The sequence below is a fragment of the Hyaena hyaena genome, unplaced genomic scaffold, assembly GCF_003009895.1.
Source record: "Hyaena hyaena isolate Hyena2069 unplaced genomic scaffold, ASM300989v1 scaffold_702, whole genome shotgun sequence".
NCBI lineage: Eukaryota > Metazoa > Chordata > Mammalia > Carnivora > Hyaenidae > Hyaena > Hyaena hyaena.
This window is the reverse complement of record NW_024081338.1, coordinates 6,927-13,852: the sequence shown is the minus strand read 5'-3', so window position 1 is coordinate 13,852 and position 6,926 is coordinate 6,927.

The following is a 6,926-nucleotide window of genomic DNA, read 5'->3' as shown; positions in this document are numbered from 1 at the left end:
TGCCAATGGCCTCAACCTGGGGCACTAACTCAGGTTTGTCAGACCACAGGGGTCTTTGGCCCTTGCCAGTGAGACCCTGCCTTAGTTTTGATGTCAGCCATGATACTGTCCAACCCCACCAACCTTTCTCTGCTCCATGTCCAACTTCTTGCTTGAAAAACTACTTTCATTCTCCAGCCTCCTCTTGCCCTCCAGCCATTGAAGAACCAAATGACGTTACAGATCAGACATCTCCAGAGCTCTCCTCCCACCTCATCACAGATAAACAAGGTATCTGCAACTTGCCTTTGAATAACCACATTGATTTTTTTTAAATATATAAAATTGCCACATGTTTGGAAATTATTTTAAATGTTATTTTATTTTATTTTTATTTTTTAAATGTTTTATTTATTTCTGAGAGGGAGGGAGAGAGAGAGAGAGAGAAAGCAGGGGAGGGTCAGAGAGAGAGGGAGATATTGAATCTGAAACGGGCTCCAGGCTCTGAGCCAGCTATCAACAACAGAGCCCTATATGGGGCTCGAACCCACCGACCGTGAGATCATGACCTGAGCCAAAGTCAGACGCTCAACCAACTGAACCACCCAGGTGCCCCTAAAATGTTATTTTAAATGTTACTTAAAAAGTCTATTACTTGGCATAACCACTGTATCATTTTGGTTTAGATTATACTTTTCCCTATGTACATTAAAAAATGTAAGTATTAAAAAAGCATACATACATGTTTGTATCCTAATTTCTTTGAAACATTATACATGATATTCCCCAAGTTATAATGGAAATTTCCTAATACATTTTTAAATTTCTGCATAGCTAGTGAAATAAGGAGGCAACTTGGTCTGGAGAGAAGACAAAAGGCTCTAGTGTCAGACAGACCTGCCTTTTCAAATATCTGCTGCCACTTTACCAGTTGATGTGAATTACTTGCTCTCCCTTTTCCTTGGTTTCCTCATTTCTAAAATGAAGTAATATCATCTAACTTTTATAGAGGTATAAGGATTCAATGAGGAAAAATACCTTACAGATTGGCATTTTATACCTGGTTGCCATTTTCATTATGATTAGAGTGGATGCATGATCCTGAGCTATTCTCCAATTTGTGGGCATACCATACCTCTCCTTTTTAAATTTGTTCTTAGCAAGTCCCATGTTTCTCCATGAAACTTTCCTGCAGGTTTAAAGAGCTAATGGAATTCTGTTTTCTGCTTACGCTATTGCATCTCTGGGCAGCTTGTTCTGTTGTTAAACAAGTAATCATGTGAGCAAAGGTTCAAGCTCTTGGGACACAAGCACCAGTTGGCCTCCTAAAATGATCCAGGAGAGTATGGTGTTGAAAGCAATGCCCCTGGATTCCAGTCTGTGATTGGAGAACAAGAGATACCAATTCAGTTTACCTAAAATTACTCCAACAGAAAATACTTACAGAATGCCTTCTATACACCTGACTTTCCTCTAAGTGGGGGATAAGACTTGCCCTGTGATCTCTATATGGAAGGAAGAGACAGACAATAAATAAATGTCAGTCAAGTTTAGCATATGGTAATGGATAAAAAGTGAAAAGAAATTGGGGTAGGCCGTTTTAGAAAAGTGGTCTATGAAATCTTCTTTAAAGATATAACATTGGAAAAGAGCCTGAAGGAAATGAAAAAGCCAGCCATGTGAATATTTAAGATAGTAGGATGGCCAAACCTCCTTTTGCCCAAGGCTGAGGCATTTCCCAAGAAGTGGGAACTTCAGTGCTAAAAGCAGGATAGTTTTAGGCAAAATGGGATGGTTGGTCACTCTAGTAAGAATGTCCTAGGCAGAGGAAATCAGTGGGTGAGAAGGGCCAGTGAGAGGGGAAGAAGGTGGTGTGATTCAGGGATGTCCAGGAGGCTGATATAATGGGCATGTGGTAAAGCATGGGGAAGCAGAGAGTGAGAGGGAGGTCCAGGTTACACAGGCCCTTATTGGTTAGGGTAAAGCCAGTTGGATGAATGATCTCCATGTTCTCTGAAGGCCATTCTCATGCCTGCATAAGCCCATACTCAAGGTCAGAGTAGGAAAGGCAAGTCCATCTCCAGACACCTCTTTTTCCAGATGAGAAAAATGAGACCGAGAAGGGAGAAAGCAACTTGTCCAGTGAAAATCAGGGAGTCAGAGGCAGAGCTAGGAATAGATCCCAAAGAGGGGGGTCAACTGGCTGAGAAATTGGTCTTGACAGGGTTGCTGCATCTGACTTGGGTGGATGGGTGCTGCCCCTTTCCACTGGTCTCACTTGGGCTGAATTAACAGGAATTTGATCTCAAGACAAGGGGAGAGGCCATCTGATTTATTCCTCTTGGTCAAGGCCACAGCAGGAGTACTGTGAGATATTGTGGGAGGACCCAGGATTGAAAGGATATACATACAATGTAGAGTGCAGTTGGAGAAGAGTGGGATGAAATGGTGAGGGGAATTGAAAGCCTAACATGTAGACAACAATTGGTATAACAGACTGTGTAAAGCTGATGAGCTGGGGATTGGTGGTGCAGAACACTGAGCCCAAATATATGAAGAGCTGACATGGTCAAATAATGTACTTTGCTTGAGTTTTATTATTTTGTCTATCATTAATAATTCTATTGCCACAGTGCAACTTCTCACGTTTTATTCCAATTATACTGTTCTGTAATTCCTTCATGCAGGGTTTACTCCTATCTGTGGAGTAGCTTGGTACCTGAATCATCTTTTAGAAGGAAGAATCCAAACCCAGCTGCACATTTTAGGGGACTTTTTTTTTATCGCCCATTCCCAACCCAGAAATTATTACTTAATCGGTCTGGGATGGAGCTCTGTGATAGTTTGGACTACTGAGCAGAATATTTTTTCCCATCCCATTGATATCAGGCTTGGCCATAGAACTTGCTTTGACCAATGGGATGTTACTGGACATGACATGAACAGAAGCCTTAAATGTGCTTAGTTTGGCTTGTCTCTTGCACTCCAGTCATCCATGATGAAAACATATCCTAGGTAGCTACTGGTCTAAAGAGAATGAAACGTACTTAGTGTTGTCCTGATGCAGCCTGCAGTCTTCAGTGTTTGCCCAGCTGAGCCCAGCTTAGGCCAGCCAACTCCAGGCCACCCACAGACCTGTGAGTGAGAAATAAATGCTTGTTGCTTTAAGGTACTGAGTTTGAGATGTTTGTTACACAACATCATTATAGCAATGTCTAACTAATACAAGGCTTCAGTGCTCAGAGATTCTGATTCAGCTGGTTGGAGTTGAGGCCCAGGCAGTATTTTCAAAAGGCTCTCCAGGTGATTCTAATGTGCAGCCATGGTTGATGACTGCCCATTTGGAATTGTTTTTCTGTTCAGAAATCAGGGGATGATATCATTTCTTGAACTGGTATCTCTTAAAATCTGGCTCTAGAACCACATACACCAGAATCTCTGAGGTAGTAGGCCAGCTGTTATATTAAGAATGCAGATTCATGGGCCCCTTACCAGGCTTACTGAATCAGACTCTCTGAAGTGGGCCCAGGACTTTGCATTTTTAACACAATCCCCCCTTGGGCACTTTTCACACACAATGATGTTCAGGAAAGGTTGATTAGGGATACTTTCCCATTTCTCACTACCCTGCAATAACAGAGTTGATGATAATTGAAACTTTCTTGTTAAAATTTTAAACCGTTTGTGCTTGTCTCTATAAACATCTGACTTGAGTCTTTCAAGTCTTTATATTGGAGGTCTCTGGGAAGGGAAACAGTCTCTGATCTGATTTTGATGTAATGGAGGAGGTTGGACTACATTATTTCTTGGGGTTTTGACACTCCGTGATTTTATACCATTACATTTGTCATTACAATCTGTGTAGCAATGGCATGAAATGGATTAATACTTAGCTACCAGAGGCAGAATGGTGCGTAAGAGGTATAAGTAGGAAATTACAGACCCCCATGGGTCTTGCCTCAGACATTAAGCCAAGCTGACCTTGATACTGGGGCTCTAGACACCTTGATCTCTGAGACTGAGCTGTGGGCTCCACCAGGCCATGGCCCTTGCAGAAGCCACTGTGGGTTCTTGTGACTCTTTTCTGGTTGGGTTTTTTATTTTGTTTTGTTTTACCAGCATACTTCCTTTCTGCCCTGCTTTGAACTCTTGCTTTGCAGCCTGGACTCCAATCCTATTGCTGGTCATTTGGACTTGAGGTTGAGCCTTACTCTTCCCTGCATGTGAAGCAGGGCTTTTTCTTGTGGACTCTGATTTGGCACAAACCTTTAGTCCAGTGGTCTTTAGTCTAACCTAGGGAACTTCAAACAACTTCGATTCAGGCTCCCTCTTTCCCAGTCATTCAGTTAGGATCTCTGGGGTGGGATAGAGATGTCAGGATTTTCAGATGCCCCCCAGAGGACTGCAATGGGTAGCTGGGATACAGACAACCATTCTCTGGCAGGAACCATACCTGTCTGTGGCCCTCACTTTTACCTCCATCCCCAAAGCTTTGGTTAAACCTCTGTTACGAGGGTGCTGCTTCCACCAGGAGGGTTTTAACACAGTAACCATGTTGCCATGCAATAAAAGAGCTCTTTTTTTTAATGTTTATTCATTTTTGAGAATGAGGGAAGGGAGGGGCAGAGAGAGGGAGACACAGAATCCAAAGCAGTCTCCAAGCTCTGACCTGTCAGCACAGAGCCCAAGGCGGGACTCGAACCCATGAATCGTAAGATCATGTCCTGAGTCAAAGTTGGATGCTTAACCTACTAAGCCACCCAGGCGCCCCTAGAGAGCTTTTTTAATGTCAGCCCCAAACTAGTAGTTACCTTCCCTACCCTCAAGGAGTGGAGTGTGAAATATGCCATGATCATCAGGTTGCAGGCTGAGCACAGAGGCAGCTGGCCAAAGAAAACAGAGCGCTCAAATGAGAGAGACACAGACAGAAAGCTGCGGGGCCATGCAAAATAGAAAGCGAAGCTATTCCCCGTAATGAGTAACCAGCGGCAGGCGCTTTGCTGAGCAATACAGTTGATAAATATTCTGTACTTAAAGTGAACTTTGAACAAATGCATAAGCAGAGATTGAGTGCTTTCTGCAAGAGAAGCAAGCAAGGGCTTCACACAATGAAGCCATGTCCCAGCACAGACTGAAGGGGAAAACAAAGGGGTGGAGCCTCAGCAAAAGCAAAGTAGCCAAATGTAGGCAATAAATTTCAAAACCACAGATGAATCAGAGGGCAGGTGAGCTTCTCATGATACTAAAGAGAGGTTGCCCTCATTTTGTAGTGAAAAGAAATTGGAAATTCATATCAGAATCTCACTGTGTGTTATGTATCGTTTGCTGTATGCACTATGGCTTAAACTGACTATGTGGTAAGTGGATTATCATTTTTCATTCTATCGGGCGGCTCATTGTTTTTAATTAATTCTTCCGTTGTTATCTTCACAAAGACCAGAACTAAGGAATGCCATCAGGCTCTCCTGCAGAAACATACCTGGACTCTGGGGTTTGGAGGCCCAGTTGGGGGCAGAAGGGATGAGTATCTCCCCTTAGAGAATGGGGCTTCAGCATTGGAATTTCTCTCTAGAATGCTATTTAGTTATGTCCGCACCAGCAGTCCGTAGAAGAGAGAATAAACACTGGCTATGAGAAGGGAAGAATGGAAAATCCCTGGGGATAATGTGGTTGGGACATTCTTAAGCCAGACAGGGAGCCAGAAAGATCTGCAACAGGCACTAATTGTCAAACTGGAGAGGTTGAGGGAGTCAAGTGGAACATTTCAGAGCAGCCGTGCCTGCTTTTCATTAAGATGGAAAGCCAGATAGGTTCCTTCCTCATGCGATGCCAGCCCATCTCAATAAGGCAGCCCAAGTCACTGCCCATCAGTTCTGACAGTGACTAGCTGGTGAGAACAGGATATGCCTCCCTCCTTTGTCAGGACCAGATATTGATTTGAGATTCTGGCAGGGGGAAAAAAAAGCAGGATCTGCTTTGCTCTGTGATTTAAACAGACGTAATTTTAAAAGAAACATCCGGGCTGAAGGTAAGAGCACCGTGAACAGAGTTCTCTTCCTGGCCCTCTGGGGAGGTGCCTCTCAGCTCCTCCACTGCTGCTGATTGTTTCTGGAAGAGTTTCTGGAAACTCTGTTCAGGAGATGTTTAAATGACATTGCCATTGAAAACAGATTAAGAGTGGAAGATTACTTAGGAGCTGAGCTGAAACAGAGCCCTGCCCTGCCAATATGTTCCTGATAACAGCATGCAGTTACGTGGAAGGCCTCCTTGGATTTTCACAGAAAAGGGCAGATTAAAAGCAAACAAAGGGATAAGAAACTCAAACCTTAAATAGCTAGACAGCAGCCGGGTGGTAGGAACAGCCCTTGCCACGTCCTGTCTCTCGGGACCTTTGAAGCCAAGTCCCATTTCACACCAGATTTAATGGAGAATTCTTCTGAAAGTCAAAATCTGCCCACTGCCTTTGAACATCTTCCTTTAAAAGAGTGTTAATGAGCTTGACTTCTTCTGGACCAGGAGACCCCTTTGCTGCCCCTGCAGAGTTGATACCTACGTAAGCCCTACTATCTGAATTCGTTCATTTGGAGATACAACTTCTTCACTGATTTTCTTCCTTTCTTTCTTTTTTTAATCCTTTATCTGAGAAGAAAAGAATATTTAGACATTTAATTGGCATGTAACGAGATAACTATAACAAGTTAATTAGTTCTCAATTAAGTTGCATTTACCATACTTCCTGAATGTGTTCTTAGCAATTAGGGGCATGTAATGAACTTGCAGTAGCTGCCTGCTTCCCACAGCATACAGAGCGCTGAGAACATTTCTCCTCACATCTGAGGCAGCACGGCATTGTCTACTTGAAACCCAGCGTCCGTGTACACATCGAACCTATCTTAAGATCAATTGAATGTCACAGCTGGCCAATCAGCCAAACAATAAGCTGGAGA